The sequence below is a fragment of the Bubalus bubalis genome, chromosome 14 (assembly GCF_019923935.1).
Source record: "Bubalus bubalis isolate 160015118507 breed Murrah chromosome 14, NDDB_SH_1, whole genome shotgun sequence".
Classification (NCBI taxonomy): Eukaryota; Metazoa; Chordata; class Mammalia; order Artiodactyla; family Bovidae; genus Bubalus; species Bubalus bubalis.
The window spans coordinates 45,456,400-45,476,063 of record NC_059170.1 but is presented as its reverse complement, the minus strand read 5'-3'; the positions used below and the strand labels follow the sequence as shown (position 1 = coordinate 45,476,063).

General features: G+C 44.0%; 1 long non-coding RNA gene across 1 annotated transcript; it reads right to left on the bottom strand.

The window, feature by feature from the left end:
* Positions 1 to 1,642: 1,642 nt before the first annotated feature.
* LOC112578812 lies at positions 1,643 to 3,859 on the bottom strand. Its single transcript, XR_003103188.2, has 2 exons — positions 3,755 to 3,859; positions 1,643 to 3,184 (listed from the first exon to the last, which is right to left on the bottom strand). It is a non-coding gene; the product is annotated as an uncharacterized LOC112578812 (long non-coding RNA).
* Between the last annotated feature and the right edge of the window lie 15,805 nt (positions 3,860 to 19,664).

Here is a 19,664-nt window from a genome sequence, read left to right as displayed (position 1 = left end):
GATGTACACTATAATAGGGAGAGATTTATTACAGGAACTGGCTAGCGCTCCTTGTGAAGGCTGAGAATCCTCACCTCCTGATGTCCACAGCTGAGACACAGGGAAGCTGGCCACCTGGTTTTAGTTTGAGCACAGAGGCCGGAGAACCAGGAGCACGGGTGGTGTCGGCCCAATCTGAGGGCGGGATAAGGGGGTCCCTGCTCAGGAGCCAGGCAGGGGCGTGAGTGCTCCCCTCCTCCACCTGGTTGTCCAACCCCCACCCCGTCCACACTTGTGACGTCATCACGGCAGGAGCAGGGACAGGTGGGCGCACCTAGGAGGCTAGGGAGGCGGGGAGGCGGTAGGGCTTGGAAAGAAGCCTGGGGTCCCCTGTGCCGTGATGAGGAAGATGTCCTAGGCCTGAGAGCACCGGGGGACGAGCGGGTAGTAAATTTAATTTCTTCAACATGAGGAGCCAAATCCGGATCTGTTTGTTGTATAAATGTCCACTTAAAATAGCTAAGAAAATGGCCAGGGAAAGAGCTAACATCTAACTCTGAATACTTTGCTGACATATGCTTGCTATATTAATCTACACAGTAACCATCCGTTTTAGGCAACCGTGGTGGAAAAGGAAGGAAAGTGTGTTTTGGAGCTTGCTGACTGAGGACAGAGCCTCCTCCTTTAGACAACCTCTCACTGACTCACTTGGATTCATTCTGTGTACTTACTCCCAGCATGGCCCGTCAAAGTCCTTACCTCTTTTTTTAAAAAAAGTTTTATTTATTTTAATTGGAGGCTAATTACTTTACAATAGTGTAGTGGTTTTTGCCATACATTGACACGAATCAGCCATGGGTGTACATGTGTCTGCCATCCTGAACCAACCTCCCGCCTCTCTTGATGGTCCTGCCTCTCACACCCTGGGGAGCTGAGCACAGCAGGAGCCATGGGAATGGTGGTGGGTGCTCCTGGGACAGGTGATCAAATCAACAGCTGGGCCCGGCTTCACCCTCTGGGACCTTCCCTTGAGGGGAAGCCGTCGGCCGCCCGCCTTGTGGGGAGGCCACTAGAGCAGCCTGGGGGCGGTTGGGTGGGGGTGTGCGTAGGTGGGTGTGTGTGCATGGCCACCAGCAGCGCCCCCTGCCCTGCCCCACCTCCTCCTCTCACAGGGGTTGGTCCCCAGTGAACACCCACCCTCTTCTGCCCCAAAGTGTCTCAGTACCCGCTTCTAGAGGGCCTCACCCCAACAGGCTCCACTGTGAGGGGCCCTGGCTCTCCTGAAAGATGTGAGGGGGAGGGAGACAGGTTGGGGGTTCACTTGACTCCCCTGTCCCTTGCGCCCTTTATATGGCCACTAGGCCTCTGACCTCGGAGCCAGGGTCGCTGCCGTTCAAGCCCACAACCCCTCTAGGGCTCCCGTCTGACTCTGCACCCGTCCCCCTGCGAACAGGCGTCCACCCTGGGAAAGGAAGTGCAGGCGGCGATGCCAGCAGCCACCCTGACAGGGTCTATCACTTATGGTCATGAACTAATTATTCTAAGTTAACGAATATCCTATTTTCAGAGGTTAACAGAAACAATTCTGAGACTCCGTGATGGCAACGTTAGCACATTAGCACGAAGACTGAGATGATAATCTGAAAAAAGGAATGAATCAAAGTTTCACATTCCTGTAACTGGTTTATTTGAAGCTTACCTGTCAACCAGAGAACAAGCCATAACAATACGAATAGTGATGAGTTCAGCTTCATAGGGAAAGACTCTAATAAGCTCAATCTTTATGTACTAATTTGGAACCAATTTACTAGATATATTAAGCAAATAACATGCAGAGCAGTATGTGGTTTCCCACTATTTGTCTTAGAAGAGGGGACAGAATATAGGTGTGTTACTTTCACTTAACGTTTACGTGTACTCTACACGAACACATACACATACGACATACACTTTGCTTATATAATCCTATGCTACTTCTGGAAACACACAACTGACACGGAGGTCACTGGTGGTGTGAGGAGGGGCGTGAGTGGTCATGGCGCGGGGGTGGGAGGGAGACTTCACGAGATTTTACACTTCTTTGCTTAGAACCATATGCAATTTTTGGAAAAGACCGGGAAAAACTGAAGGCAAAAGGAGAAGGGGGTGGCAGAGGAGGAGATGGTGAGATAGCTCACCGACTCAAGGGACACTAATCTGAGTAAACTCTGGGAGAGAGTGAAGGACGGAGGAACCAGGCATGCTACAGTCCACTGGGTCACAAAGAGTTGGACACGACTTAAAGACTGAACAACAACAGTATGCAATTACTGTGTACTGAGAAATAAATTAAGATTCAAGAGCAAATTCAAAGACAAGCAGCAACACACCACTAGTGTACACTAGGTTCATCAGGATCCAGGGCGTTTGGGGAAATACTCAGGGAGTGTGGGCATGGGTGGCTTACACTGTCACATAATTTTTAAAATCTTATGAGTGGCTCTCAAGCTCGATTTCCAAACCTCAAATATGCATTTGGAAGGAAGCGAACACAGCACAGCCGGAGCTGGGTGACTTCTCTGAATGATGCCCATGGGGCTCTCAGGCTTAGCGTTCATCCAGGCCAAGCTTAGCAGCAAAGAGCGAGGTGACGGGCTCATCCCCACTTTCCAGGGCCAGGTTGTATGCCATCTGGCCTCTTGCATTCTTCTTCTGGACGCTGGCATTGCATCCGCAAAGGAAAATGGGGGTGAGCTGACGGATTCCAGTCCCTGAGCCTCAGGGCCTGACTCCTCCCTGCTGCTGGGGCTCCCGGGCCCCTGTCCCAAACTTCCCCGAGAGGCCACCATGACCCAGCCCTCAAGGGCGGCTCTACCCTGAGCCCTTCTGACGGGCTCTGCGATCTCACACATCCAATGCCAGTCCTGACAGAGGGTTCCCATAGCCTCCATACCCACAACCAGGTGGATTTAAGGGGGCAGCATTTTCATTGTGCTTTGAAAAGCCCTTAGTGCCCTGGGAGCCGTGGTGGGATGGTGGCCCCCATTCACTGGGTCAGCTTTTCGGGCACCAGGACCCCCTGAAATCCTCACAGACCAACAGGGGGATCACCGTGGCAGTTGGAGTGTCCCCCAGAGGCCAAGGAACGTACCCCAGTAAGGCAGCGATGCACTCCCTTCCTGCCCGGCCAAGCAGAGTTGCTTCATGAAGAGCTGTATTTTGGAGCCTGTTTGGGTGGGAAAAAATCCCTGGCTAAATCCTTGGTTAGAATCCTCGAGAGACTGGAGAGGGAGCAGGCACAACGGGGCCTTGGTTTCACCCATGACCTACTTAACTAACCCAGGAAAATCTCTTGACTCTCCCCTTTTTGCTCCTTTCCTTGGAAGATTAGCAGGGTAAGCTTTGATATCAGGGAGAAAATTTTAAAGTGAGGAATCCCACAAGGATCTGGTTTGTCGTCAATTTATACTAATACACACTATGTTAGTATGTTTCCTGCAAGAGTTCATGGAATGTGTGGGACATGGTCTTACCCTTGGCTTGAATCCTGGTGACTGTCCTATGACAATAACCTTTCAGGGCTGAGGCTCCTATTCTTGTGTGGGGACAATGACCTTGGCTTCAGTGAGTGTGGCTTGTGTGATATGAAAACAAACACCAGCCTTAGAGCCCTGAGGGCAGGCCTGAGAGGTCAGACAGCATATTTTGCTATGTGCCAGACTCTCTCTCCACGTTGCCTGGTCAGCTTGGCCCAGTGAGGGAGCAGTGGCTGTCCCAGTGGAGGAAGGGGTGGTACCTGCATTCCAGAACTCACGAAAGGCTCCTGATCAGAGGTGGCAGGAGTGATGGAAGGTGGGAGTCATGGCTGGAGACAGAAATGAGATGAGCAGCTGAAGGTCTGCATTCTCCTGGCCCCTGGTCCTTCCCTTGACACCACTACCCCGTCCCCTGCACGTGTAGATGTATCTGCAGCCATAAACGTATCCCAGTGGAGAAAAAGTGTGTTGGCTGTTGGGAGCTGCGTTAGGCATTACTGACAAAATGGAGGCACGGCCCCAACTCCCTCTCCTTGTCCCGCAGCCACGGACCCAGGATAAAGGAGTTAGGCCTTGTGATTCTGACTTGTTCTTTCCTCTCCTCAGCTGAGTAGACTGAAAAGAATATTAAGGTGTTTATTATTCTTGAGAGGAGCATGAGAAGGCACAAAGCCTCTGCAGCTGTGCTCAGAAAATAATTCATAAAGTTAGTCATTGACATTTGTTCAAAGACTTTTATAAAAGAGTGTTCCAGGGTGAGCACGTAGGCCGCAGCTTGAGGCCATGAGAAGGATTGCTATCTGAAGCCTATTTGTGAGGAAAGTGTTTATGGTGAAGGAGTTTGCTGAATTTAGGGCTTAGGAATAATTAAAATAGTTAGAAGCTACAGATTTAAGGAATGTTGTAATGTTAGCATATTCTACTATAGCTTATAGAGATTAGGAACTTTAGGGATATTAATAGCTAATAGCCCTTTTTAAGAAATAGTGAGCTTAGGAGGAGGAGCTAAGATGGCAGAGGAATAGGACGGGGAGACCACTTTCTCCCTCACAAATTCATCAAAAGAACATTTAAACGCTGAGTAAATTCCACAAAACAACTTCTGAATGCCGGCAGAGGACATCAGGCACCCAGAAAAGCAGCCCACTGTCTTCAAAGGAGGTAGGAAAAATATAAAAGACAAAAAAAAGAGACAAAAGAGGGAGGGACGGAGCTCCATCCGGGAAGGGAGTCTTAAAAAGAGAGAAGTTTCCAAACACCAGGAAACACTCTCATTGCCGAGTCTGTGGAGAGCCTTGGAAGCACAGAGGGCAACATAACAGGGAGGAAAAATAAATAAATAATTAAAACCCACAGATTACTGAGCCCAACGGTAACTCCCCCAGCGGAGAAGCAGCACAGACACCTGCACCCGCCACTAGCAAGCGGGGGGCTGGGCAGGGAGGCGCGGGCTGAATTGCTTAGAGTAAGGATCTGGCATGAATGCCCCGAGCGCTATCTGAGCGAACTAACTTGGGCTAGCAAACGAGACTGTGGGATAACTACCACCGAAAAGCCAGCCCTAACCTAAGACACCGCCAGGCTCACGCACAGAACAAAGGACTGAACAGAGATAGCCGGCTGCAGACCATCCCCCTCCGGTGACAGGCAGCCAGAGCCGGAAGGGGGCAATCGCAGCCCCACAGAGACATTATCTACAAAACTGTAAGCAGGCTTCTTTGCTAACTAAGACATCTTGGGGTTCTGGATGGTCAAGATCTGCCTGAGAAGGTGCGCCAGTTGTACACCCAGAAAACTGAGCGGCAGGGACGGGGGAGGAGATAGGTTGCAACGACCATGCTCGCCAAACACCTCATCACCTGAGCTGCTTGGATCTGGGAAGGGCACAAAACGCAGGCCCAACCGAGTCTGTGCCTCTGAGGACTACCCGAGTGCCTGAACCTGTGCGGCTTAGACCTGGGAGGTGAATGCAGCCCAGGGCCGGCCTCAGACAGTTCCCGGTGGAGCAACCTAGAGCCTGAGCAGTGTGGGCAGGGAGGGTACACGCACTGTGAGCGGAGGCAAGGCCCAGTGTGGCTGAGGCACTGCAAGCACACACCAGTGTTATTTTTTTGCAGTGTCCCTCCCTCCCCACAGCGTGACTGAACAAGTGAGCCTAAAAAAAAAAAAAAAAAAAAAGTGTCCACCACTGCCCCCTTTGTGTCAGGGCGGAAGTCAGACACTGAAGAGACCAGCAAACAGAAGAAGCTAAAACAGAGGGAACTGCCTTGGAAGTGACAGGTGCAATAGATTAAAACCCTGTCGTTAGTTCCAACTACATAGGAAGGGGCCTATAGATCTTGAGAAATATAAGCTGGACCAAGGAACTATCCGAAAATGAACTGAACCCACAATACCCACAACAACACCAGAGAAAGTCCTAGATATATTTTTACTATTTTTACAATCATTCTTTCTCTTTTTTAAAATTTTTAAAAAATTTTAAGTCCTCTATTACTCCTTTAATTTTCACTTTTATAACCTACTATTACTTTGCAAAAAAAAAAGACCCTATTTTTTAAAAGCAAACTTTATATATATATTTTTTTATAATTTTTTGACTTTGTTTTTTTTCTCTCTCTCTCTCTCTCTCTTTTTTTTCTTCTTTTCTTTAACATTGTATTTTTGAAATTCCAAACTCTACTCTAGATTTTTAATTTTTGCTTTTTGGTATTTGTTATCAGTTTTGTACCTATATTTTTTTAAATAATTTTTGTGACTTTGTTTTTTTTCCTCTTTCTTTTTCTTCTTATTTTCTTTAACATTGTATTTTTGAAATTCCAAACTCTACTCTAGATTTTTAATTTTTGCTTTTTGGTATTTGTTATCAATTTTGTACCTTTAAGAACCCAATCTTCAGTACCCATTTTTACTTGGGAGCGAGATTACTGGCTTGACTGCTCTCTCCTCCTTTGGACTCTCCTTTTTCTCTACCAGGTCGCCTGTGTCTCCTCCCTAACCCCTCTCTTCTCTACCCAACTCTGTGAATTTCTGTGTGTTCCAGATGGTGGAGAACACTTAGGGAACTGATTACTGGCTGGATCTGTCTCTCTGTTTTTGATTCCCCTCTTTTATCCTCCTGGCCACCTCTGTCTCCTTCCTCCCTCTTCTCTTCTCTGTATAACTCCATGAACATCTCTGAGTGGTCCAGTTGTGGAGTGCACATAAGGAAGTGATTACTGGCTAGCCTGCTCTCTCCTCTATTGATTCCACCTCATCTCATTCGGGTCACCTCTAACTCCCTCCTCCCTCTTCTCTTCTCCATGTAACTCTGTGAACCTCTCTGGTGTCCCTCACTGTGGAGAAACTTTTCATCTTTAACCTAGATGTTTTATCAGTGGTGCTGTATAGAAGGAGAAGTTTTGAGACTACTCTAAAAATAAGACTGAAAGACAGAAGCAGGAGGCTTAAGTCCAAACCCTGACTCCAGGGAACTCCTGACTCCAGGGAACATTAATTGACAGGAGCTCATCAAACGCCTCCATACCTACACTGAAACCAAGCACCACCAAAGGGCCAACAAGTTCCAGAGCAAGACATACCATGCAAATTCTCCAGCAACACAGGAACACAGCCCTGAGCTCCAATATACAGGCTGCCCAAGTTACTACAAAACCATAGACATCTCATAACTCATTACTGGGCACTTCATTGCACTCCAGAGAGAAGAAATCCAGCTCCACCCACCAGAACACCAACACAAGCTTCCCTAACCAAGAAACCTTGACAAGCCACCTATATGAACCCACCCACAGCAAGGAAACTCCACAATAAAGAGAACACCACAAACTGCCAGAATACAGAAAGGACACCCCAAACTCAGCAATTTAAACAAGATGAAGAGACAGAGGAATACCCAGCAGGTAAAGGAACAGGATAAATGCCCACCAAACCAAACAAAAGAGGAAGAGATAGGGAATCTACCTGATAAAGAATTCCGAATAATGATAGTGAAAATGATCCAAAATCTTGAAATCAAAATGAAATCACAGATAAATAGCCTGGAGACAAGGATTGAGAACATGCAAGAAAGGTTTAACAAGGACCTAGAAGAAATAAAAAAGAGTCAATATATAATGAATAATGCAATAAATGAGATCAAAAACACTCTGGAGGCAACAAATAGTAGAATAACAGAGGCAGAAGATAGGATTAGTGAATTAGAAGATAGAATGGTAGAAATAAATGAATCAGAGAGGAAAAAAGAAAAACGAATTAAAAGAAATGAGGACAAGCTCAGAGACCTCCCGGACAATATTAAACGCTACAACATTCGAATCATAGGAGTCCCAGAAGAAGAAGACAAAAAGAAAGACCATGAGAAAATACTTGAGGAGATAATCATTGAAAACTTCCCTAAAATGGGGAAGAAAACAATCACCCAAGTCCAAGAAACCCAGAGAGTCCCAAACAGGATAAACCCAAGGCGAAACACCCCAAGACACATATTAATCAAATTAACAAAGATCAAACACAAAGAACAAATATTAAAAGCAGCAAGGGAAAAACAACAAATAACACACAAGGGGATTCCCATAAGGATAACAGCTGATCTTTCAATAGAAACTCTTCAGGCCAGGAGGGAACGGCAAAACATACTTAAAGTGATGAAAGAAAATAACCTACAGCCCAGATTACTGTACCCAGCAAGGATCTCATTCAAATATGAAGGAGAAATCAAAAGCGTTACAGACAAGCAAAAGCTGAGAGAATTCAGCACCACCAAACCAGCTCTCCAACAAATGCTAAAGGAGATTCTCTAGACAGGAAACACAAAAAAGGGTGTATAAATTTGAACCTAAAACAATAAAGTAAATGGCAACGGAATCATACTTATCAATAATTTCCTTAAACGTAAATGGGTTGAATGCCCCAACCAAAAGACAAAGACTGGCTGAATGGATACAAAAACAAGACCCCTATATATGTTGTCTACAAGAGACCCACCTCAAAACAGGGGACACATACAGACTGAAAGTGAAGGGCTGGAAAAGATATTCCATGCAAATAGAGATCAAAAGAAAGCAGGAGTAGCAATACTCATATCAGATAAAGTAGACTTTAAAACAAAGGCTGTGAAAAGAGACAAAGAAGGACACTACATAATGATCAAAGGATCAATCCAAGAAGAAGATATAACAATTATAAATATATATGCACCAACATAGGAGCACCACAATATGTAAGACAAATGCTAACAAGTATGACAGGGGAAATTAACAATAACACAATAATAGTGGGAGACTTTAATACCCCACTCACACCTATGGATAGATCAGCTGAACAGAAAATTAACAAGGAAACACAAACTTTAAACAATATAATAGACCAGTTAGACCTAATTGATATCTATAGGACTTTCACCCCAAAACAATGAATTTCACCTTTTTCTCAAGCGCACACGGAACCTTCTCCAGGATAGATCACATGCTGGGCCATAAATCTAGCCTTGGTAAATTCAAAAAAATTGAAATCATTTCAAGCATCTTTTCTGACCACAATGCAGTAAGATTAGATCTCAATTACAGGAGAAAAACTACTAAAAATTCCATATATGGAGGCTGAACAACACGCTGCTGAATAACCAACAAATCACAGAAGAAATCAAAATATGCATAGAAACGAATGAAAATGAAAACACAACAACCCAAAACTTGTGGGACACTGTAAAAGCAGTCCTAAGGGGAAAGTTCATAGCAATACAGGCATACCTCAAGAAACAAGAAAAAAGTCAAATAAATAACCTAACTTTACACCTAAAGCAACTAGAAAAAGAAGAAATGAACCCCAGGGTTAGTAGAAGGAAAGAAATCTTAAAAATTAGGACAGAAATAAACGCAAAAGAAACAAAAGAGACCATAGCAAAAATCAACAAAGCCAAAAGCTGGTTCTTTGAAAGGATAAATAAAATTGACAAACCATTAGCCAGACTCATCAAGAAACAAAGGGAGAAAAATCAAATCAATAAAATTAGAAATGAAAATGGAGAGATCACAACAGACAACACAGAAATACAAAGGATCATAAGAGACTACTATCAGCAATTATATGCCAATAAAATGGACAACGTGGATGAAATGGACAAATTCTTAGAAAAGTACAACTTTCCAAAACTGGACCAGGAAGAAATAGAAAATCTTAACAGACCCATCACAAGTACAGAAATTGAAACTGTTATCAGAAATCTTCCAGCAAACAAAAGCCCAGGTCCAGACAGCTTCACAGCTGAATTCTACCAAAAATTTAGAGAAGAGCTAACATGTATCCTCGGAGAAGGCAATGGCACCCCACTCTAGTACTCTTGCCTGGAAAATCCCATGGACGGAGGAGCCTGGTAGGCTGCAGTCCATGGGGTCGCTAAGAGTAGGGCACGACTGAGTGACTTCACTTTCACTTTTCACTTTCATGCATTGGAGAAAGAAATGGCAGCCCACTCCAGTGTTCTTGCCTGGAGAATCCCAGGGATGGGGGAGCCTGGTGGGCTGCCATCTATGGGGTTGCACAGAGTCGGGTATGACTGAAGTGACTTAGCAGCAGCAGCAGCAGCAACACCTATCCTACTCAAACTCTTCCAGAAAATTGTAGAGGAAGGTAAACTTCCAAACTCATTCTATGAGGCCACCATCACCCTAATACCAAAACCTGACAAAGATGCCACAAAAAAAGAAAACTACAGGCCAATATCACTGATGAACATAGATGCAAAAATCCTTAACAAAATTCTAGCAATCAGAATCCAACAACACATTAAAAAGATCATACACCATGACCAAGTGGGCTTTATCCCAGGGATGCAAGGATTCTTTAATATCCACAAATCAATCAATGTAATACACCACATTAACAAATTGAAAAATAAAAACCATATGATTATCTCAATAGATGCAGAGAAAGCCTTTGACAAAATTCAACATCCATTTATGATAAAAACTCTCCAGAAAGCAGGAATTGAAGGAACATACCTCAACATAATAAAAGCTATATATGACAAACCCACAGCAAACATTATCCTCAATGGTGAAAAATTGAAAGCATTTCCCCTAAAGTCAGGAACAAGACAAGGGTGCCCACTTTCACCATTACTATTCAACATAGTTTTGGAAGTTTTGGCCACAGCAATCAGAGCAGAAAAAGAAATAAAAGGAATCCAAATTGGAAAAGAAGAAGTAAAACTCTCACTGTTTGCAGATGACATGATCCTCTACATAGAAAACCCTAACGACTCCACCAGAAAATTACTAGAACTGATCAATGAATATAGTAAAGTTGCAGGATATAAAATCAACACACAGAAATCCTTTGCATTCCTATACACTAATAATGAGAAAACAGAAAGAGAAATTAAGGAAACAATTCCATTCACCATTGCAACAAAAAGAATAAAATGCTTAGGAATATATCTACCTAAAGAAACTAAAGACCTATATACAGAAAACTATAAAACACTGGTGAAAGAAATCAAAGAGGACACTAATAGATGGAGAAATATACCATGTTCATGGATTGGAAGAATCAACATAGTGAAAATGAGTATACTACCCAAAGCAATTTATAGATTCAATGCAATCCCTATCAAGCTACCAACGGTATTCTTCACAGAGCTAGAACAAATAATTTCACAATTTGTATGGAAATATAAAAAACCTCGAATAGCCAAAGCAATCTTGAGAAAGAAGAATGGAACTGGAGGAATCAACCTGCCTGTCTTCAGGCTCTACTACAAAGCCACAATCATTAAGACAGTATGGTACTGGCACAAAGACAGAAATATAGATCAATGGAACAAAATAGAAAGCCCAGAGATAAATCCACGCACCTATGGACACCTTATCTTTGACAAAGGAGGCAAGAATATACAATGGATTAAAGACAATCTCTTTAACAAGTGGTGCTGGGAAAACTGGTCAACCACTTGTAAAAGAATGAAACTAGAACACTTTCTAACACCATACACAAAAAGAAACTCAAAATGGATTAAAGATCTAAACGTAAGACCAGAAACTTTAAAACTCCTAGAGGAGAACACAGGCAAAACACTCTCTGACATACTTCACAGCAGGATCCTTTATGACCCACCTCCCAGAATATTGGAAATAAAAGCAAAAATAAACAAATAATAAACAAATGGGACCTAATAAACTTAAAAGCTTCTGCATAACAAAGGAAACTATAAGCAAGGTGAAAAGACAGCCTTCAGAATGGGAGAAAATAATAGCAAATGAAGCAACTGACAAACAACTAATCTCAAAAATATACACGCAACTCCTACAGTCAATTCCAGAAAAATAAATGACCCAATCAAAACATGGGCCAAAGAACTAAATAGACATTTCTCCAAAAAAGACATACAGATGGCTAACAAACACATGAAAAGATGCTCAACATCACTCATTATCAGAGAAATGCAAATCAAAACCAGTATGAGATACCATTTCACGTCAGTCAGAATGGCTGCGATCCAAAAGTCTACAAGCAATAAATGCTGGAGAGGGTGTGGAGAAAAGGCAACCCTCTTACACTGTTGGTGGGAATGCAAACTAGTACAGCCACTATGGAGAACAGTGTGGAGATTCCTTAAAAAACTGGAAATAGAACTGCCTTATGATTCAGCAATCCCACTGCTGGGCATACACACTGAGGAAACCAGAATTGAAAGAGACACGTGTACCCCAATGTTCATCGCAACACTGTTTATAATAGCCAGGACATGGAAGCAACCTAGATGTCCATCAACAGATGAATGGATAAGAAAGCTGTGGTACATATACACAATGGAGTATTACTCAGCTATTAAAAAGAATACATTTGATTCAGTTCTAATGAGGTGGATGAAACTGGAGCCTATTATACAGAGTGAAGTAAGCCAGAAAGAAAAACACCAATACAGCATACTAACGCATATATATGGAATTTAGAAAGATGGTAACAATAACCCTGTGTACGAGACAGCAAAAGAGACACTGATGTATAGAACAGTCTTTTGGACTCTGTGGGAGAGGGAGAGGGTGGAATGATTTGGGAGAATGGCATTGAAACATGTATAATATCATATATGAAACGAGTCGCCAGTCCAGGTTCGATGCACGATACTGGATGCTTGGGGCTGGTGCACTGGGACGATCCAGAGGGATGGTACGGGGAGGGAGGAGGGAGGAGGGTTCAGGATGGGGAACATTGTATACCTGTGGCAGATTCACATTGATATATGGCAAAACCAATACAATATTGTAAAGTTAAAAAATAAAAAAATAAAGTAAATAAAATAAATAGTGAGCTTGGGATACTAGGGCCAAACAGGACTTAGAAAGATAAGAAATAAACTGAGGAATGTGGTATGGAGCTCAGACATTAGTGTGAGTTACAATGTATTCACAAGGGCACATGAGAAGAAGTAGATAAGAGAATCTCTGAGGCAGGAACTCCTTTTGAGGGGGAACAATGATTTATGGAGACAACAAATCTGGGTCAGTGGAAACTGAAAATATCAAACCTCTGACCTAATGCTTTTGTAAAATATAAAAGAGAATCTTAAGCTTGAAATAAATACGCAGTCCAAGAAAATTGAGAGCCTGCCTCATTTCTTGCCAACACCACTCATCTCTTCAGGTTGATTCCCTGGCTGCTGGAGCTGGACTCTGGCAGGTGGCCTCTTTTCTGAAGATGATACGTGGAGCCTCTGGTGAGAACCAGGTCAGCAACTCCCATGCCCAGAGGGAAGCCTTCCACTTGTCCCAGCCTGAGAGTAGTTTCACAGACTCGCCAAGTCATTCGATAAGCTCCTGCTATATACACAGAATTCCCACCCACCTAGCCCATTTCCCATTCGCAAACCTGAATGGATGATAAAGGATTGTGCACATCTGAGAAAAACTGGCAGCATCAAAGAGAAAAAAACCGAGACACACAAACATAAGAAACTTTAAAATAACTGAAGACAACATAAGACCAAAACAGAGGCTTTGAAGAAGAAGCAATCAGAACCAAAAGGCACTCTTAGAAAGTAAACTTCCAGATGTTCAAGTTGGATTTAGAAAAGGCAGAGAAACCAGAGATCAAATTGCCAACACCCGTTGGATCATAGAAAAAGCAAGTAAGTTCCAGAAAAACATCTACTTCTGCTCTATTGACTATGCCAAAGCCTTTGACTGTGTGGATCACAACAAACTGTGGAAAATTCTTAAAGAGATGGGAATACCAGACCACCTTACCTGCCTCCTGAGAAATCTGTATGCAGGTCAAGAAGCAACAGTTAGAACTGGACATGGAACAACAGCTGCTGCTGCTGCTGCTAAATCACTTCAGTTGTGTCCGACTCTGTGTGACCCCATAGACGGCAGCCCACGAGGCTCCCCATTCCCCGGGATTCTCCAGGCAAGAATCCTGGAGTGCGTTGCCACTTCCTTCTCCAGAGGATCTTACCCAGCTAGGGATCAAACCCTGGTCTCCTGCACTGCAGGAGGATTCTTTACCTCTGAGCCACCAGGGAAGCCCGATTATAAGAATATGCATCATGATTTCCATTATCTTCAATGGTATCCATGCTTAAAATACATTTAAATATTTCAATCTCACAAATATTTGAAAAGATACAAGATGGGTGGTTTCCTCTGAGGCCGTGGTCATCCCCGTTGTTCCTGGGAAGGGCTGGCTCTAGACAGCTGAGCCCTGAATTCTGAGTGGCTGGCCTGTGCCCAGTCTCCACCTGGACGGCCAGCAGCCTATGGGGAGGGGAGGGCTCCCTGTGTAGAGGGTGCCCCCTGCTGTTCAGTGGCGCTGAGGCCACGTGGAGAGCAGAGGGGAGGCTTCCAGGGGAGGAGGGTCTCAGGTCAAAGGTCAGAGCCCTCTGGACTTCACTGGAAAGGACCTTCAAGGTGATCAGTTCAAACCCACGTATTTTAGATAGAGAAACTGAGGCCCAAAGAGGTCAATGTCTTGTCCGTACTCAGAGTTCGTTAAAGCTGGCTTCCCTGACCCCTGCCTTGCATCAAAGAGACACCAAACTCACAACTCGAGTGTTTCGCCTTTTTTAAAAAAGAACAATTCATCACAAATTTACTTTCAACGTTCTATAATGTGAACCGTTCACATTTTCAAGACATGATTTAAAACAATCAAGTGATTTTAAAAGTCATTTATTATACCTGGCTTCAGCAAGATGTGAACTGTGAACTTCCTGATGTTCAAGCTGGTTTTAGAAAAGGCAGAGGAACCAGAGATCAAATTGCCAACATCCTCTGGATCATGGAAAAAGCAAGAGAGTTCCAGAAAAACATCTATTTCTGCTTTCTTGACTATGCCAAAGCCTTTGACTGTGTGGATCACAATAAACTGTGGAAAATTCTGAAAGAGATGGGAATACCAGACCACCTGACTTGCCTCTTGAGAAATTTGTATGCAGGTCAGGAACAGTTAGAACTGGACATGGAACAACAGACTGGTTCTAAATAGGAAAAGGAGTACGTCAAGGCTGTATATTGTCACCCTGCTTATTTAACTTCTATGCAGAGTACATCATGAGAAACGCTGGACTGGAAGAAATACAAGCTGGAATCAAGATTGCCGGGAGAAATATCAATAACCTCAGATATGCAGATGACACCACCCTTATGGCAGAAAGTGAAGAGGAACTAAAAGCCTCTTGATGAAAGTGAAAGTGGAGAGTGGAAAAGTTGGCTTAAAGCTCAACATTCAGAAAACGAAGATCACGGCATCTGGTCCCATCACTTCATGGGAAATAGATGGGGAAACAGTGGAAACAGTGTCAGACTTTATTTTTCTGGGCTCCAAAATCACTGCAGATGGTGACTGCAGCCATGAAATTAAAAGACGCTTACTCCTTGGAGGGAAAGTTATGACCAACCTAGATAGCATATTGAAAAGCAGAGTCATTACTTTGCCACAAAGATTCGTCTAGTCAAGGCTATGGTTTTTCCTGTGGTCATGTATGGATGTGAGAGTTGGACTGTGAAGAAGGCTGAGCGCCAAAGAATTGATGCTTTTGAAGTGTGGTGTTGGAGAAGACTCTTGAGAGTCCCTTGGACTGCAAGGAGTTCCAACCAGTCCATTGTGAAGGAGACCAGCCCTGGGATTTCTTTGGAAGAAATGATGCTAAAGCTGAAACTCCAGTACTTTGGCCAACTCATGCGAAGAGTTGACTCATTGGGAAAGACTCTGATGCTGGGAGGGATTTGGGGGCAAGAGGAGAAGGGGACGACAGAGGATGAGATGGCTGGATGGCATCACTGACTCAATGGACATGAGTCTGAGTGAACTCCGGGAGTTGGTGATGGACAGGGAGGCCTGGCGTGCTGTGATTCACGGGGTCGAAAAGAGTCGGACACAACCGAGTGACTGATCTGATCTGATTATACCTGGACCCAAGAAGCTCCCCAGGAAGGGATTTCCTTAAGAACCAACGGAAGAGGGGCCTGCCTCTTACTAGCCCAGCTGTTTTGTTTATTATCATTCTCCAGAGGCCTCATGTTTTGAAGGTTTTTAAAAATCTACCAAACAAAGCGCATATTTAGAGGAAACATGTTCACTTTTAGACGCACAGACTGTAGTTCTACCTGGTATCATGAAATGAAATTGGAGGTGTGGAACACTCTACCCCATGACAGTGACAGTGCGGGCTTTCCGGAAATATTAGCCATTAGGATTGTATCTTATCAGCCAGAGCCAAGGCGGAAAGGGGTGTTTTGTTAGTCTCTGGTGCCCTGTGGAAGGTTAGTATCTCTTCTATCTGGTGTTTCGAAATACTAAAAAGAATCTTAAGAGGTCAAAGGAACCTGGTATCTTTCATTGCGGTATGGACACATGTATCTGAGGATGTCCGAAGGCCCAGAAGCCCCAGGCTGGGGCTGACTCTGTGAGTCACTGACCCTCCCGCCCTGGGGACCACTTTGACTCACATGGCACTGGGATGTGCCTTGATCTAGTCTGTCGATGCATCTACCTTGGTATGAGGGCTTGCCATTACAACCCTCCAAACCTGACCACTCAACTAAAGCAAATGTTTCCTGTAAACTAAATTTGTGTGTGTGTGTGTGGCTGCACCACCTTTTTGGCTTGCCCGGATCTTAGTTCCCCGACCAGGGATGGACCCTATGACCCCGCAGTGAAAGCATGGAGTCCTAACCACTGGACAGCCAGGGAAGTCCCTAAACTAGTCCTTTTACAGATATAAATGTATCTGGAGACTAGTAAAGTTGTGTTGAACATATGCAACTGTTTGCTAAAGCCACAGGCTTCTCAAAAAAAGAGAAAAGGCTAATTCCATTTATATGAAGTTCTAGGATGAGAATCACTAATCTAGCAGTTGCCCCTAAGGCCACGAGGATGAGGATGTAGCCGGAAGGGGCCTGAGGGAACTTCCTGGAGTGATGGGAACGTTCTGTAACTGGAGAAGGATTGGGGTTTTATGGGTGTCTGCATCTGTCACACTTCATTAAATGGTACTCGTTAGTTTCACACACTTCACTGTAAGCACATTTTACTTTCAAAATGAGCTGTAAACAAATACTGAACTTTAGCTAATGACTTGCATGCTGAAGTGCTTAGGGGTGAACCCATGTCTGTGACCTTGCAGAGCATCCCAAATTAGATGAACTAATGGATGGGCAGAAAGAGAGGTGTGTGACAAATACATATATATATATATATATATATATATATATGATAAAATATTAAAACTGTGATGGGCGTCTGGACATTCCAATCTCCCAATTATTTGTGTCAGAAAATTTTCATAATAAAATGGGAGGAAAAGAAGTAAGATTCAATCATTTACTCCCTTATGCATAATGTTACTATAGCTGAGTCAACTTTCAAGATTCTACTTTAGAAAAGGACATTTATACAGTTCTAACCGAAGAAGTCTTCAGAGTGGAAAGCTGGTACCTCGGTGGTGTTTGTCTCTAGTAACATAGCTGGCTGGTTATTACTTGCAGACATGTCCTTCTTTCCCAGAGTCTGTGCTGCTGGAGGGCTTGGAGTGTAACACATTCACCTAACAAGCCCTGTGAGTGGTGTGTGGTGGGCACTTAATGCATGTGTGGTAAGAGCAGGACTGGGGGCTCAGAGGTGGATTCTGCAGCTTACTGGCTGCTGCCAGCTCTGAGCTTCTGTGTCCTCATCCACAAAACGGGGTGATCTCCATTTGGCTGTTCTGAGGGTTCACATCATGTAGGTAAAACAAGAGTATCTGGCTCCTGAGTAGTAGTAGTAGTGTTAGTCACTCAGACATGTCCAACCCTTTGCAACCCAATGGACTGTAGCACGCCAGGCTCGTGTGTCCATGGAATTCTCCAGGCAAGAATACCACAGTGGGTTGCCATTCCCTTCTCCAGGGGATATTCCCGACCTAGGGATCGAACCTGGGTCTCCTGCATTGCAGGCAGACTCTTTACCATCTCAGCCACCAGGGAGCTCCTGGCTCCTGAGAAGAGCTTTAAAAATAGAAAGATGGGTATAAGGTCCTGAAGGGTCTCCCCAGAGATGGTCTTTGGTACCAGGCAGAAACTGAGCAGCACTGAACATGATGCCTCACGAAGGACACAATCCCACTGCAGTCAGTGCTCGTACCAGAACCTCAACCTGGGCCCCACCGTACGGGAGCCCTAGGCAGACCCTAGTAAGAACCACGGTTTCCAAAACAGAAGCCCCGACTCTTCAAAAATGCTGTTGTCATAAAAGACAAAAACACAAGTGTGGAATATTCCAGATTAGAGGAAATTAGGGACACCACAATTAAAACCCAAATCCTAGACTGGATCCTGTGCTGGGGAGGGGTACATATTATAAAACACACTTGGGCCAGTTGTCAAACCAGAATGTGGATGGCAGGCTAATGTAAAATATTGCTCTAGTGTTAAATTTGGAAGGACTGATGCTAAAGCTGAAGCTTCAATACTTTGGCCACTTGATGTGAAGAACTGATTCATTGGAAAAGACCCTGATGCTGGGAAAGTTTGAAGGTGGAAGGAGAAGGGGATGACGAAGGATGAGATGGTTGGATGGCATCACCAACTCAATGGGCATTAGTTTGAGCAAGTTCCAAGAGTGGTTGATGGACAGGGAAGCCTGGCATGCTGCAGTCCATGGGGTTGCAAAGAGTCAGACTAGACTGAGCCATTGAACTGAACCGAATGTTAAATTTACTGAACCCAGTAACTACTGTGGTCACATAAGAGAATGTCTTTGTTCTTAGGAAACACATGCCAACATAGCTAAGGGTCTACAGTGTGTGCAATTACACGTGGTTCAAAGGAGAGAAAGAAGAGCTTGTTCACTTGGACACATTAAGAGAGACCCTGGAGCAAAACACTTATTATCAGTGAGTCTGATAAATACAGTATTGGTGTTGTCCAATTAAAAAATATGTACAACCTAAACCCATTTTAGTATTCTTGCCTGGGAAATTCCATGGACACACGAGCCTGGCGCGCTACAGTCCATGGCATTGCAAAGGGTTGGACATGACTTAGCAATTAAACAACAGCAACTGTGTTTCTAGCCAATACGAGAGAACAAAACGTTGTAAGGAACTGGAGACTGGGGCTGAAACGAAAATCCTACTGTTTACAGATGTGATAAAATGTGAGAATTGTGTTTTACTCAGTGGACATACTGAGGATTTAAACCCAAGAGACAGCCTCTCAGGTGGCTCTGAGGGACTGTTCAGAAGAGGTAAGGGAGGAGCCAAGATATACAGGGGGTTTTGAGAAGAAAAAAACAAAAAAAACAGGTAGTCAATCATCAAAATATTACTGTTATTTAAAGAAAAACCAGGGTACTTCCTGGGTGGCTCAGCAATAAATAATCTGCCTGTAAAGCAGGAACTGCAGGAGATTCAAGTTCATTTCCTGGGTCCGGAGGATCCCTGGGAGGAGGGCATGGCAACCCACTCCGGTATTCTTGCCTGGAAAATCCCAGGCACAGAGGAGCCTGGAGTGCTACAGTCGATAGGGTCACAAAGAGTCTGACATGACTGGAACGACTGAGCACGCACCTAAAGAAAAACTAGAATCTCAGGTTAATGAACTTAGCACTTTTCTAGGTATGGGAAAATCCAAGAGTCTAGGTTCTTTGAAATCATCCTTTGATATATACCCAATGTTTAGTTGGTAAAGA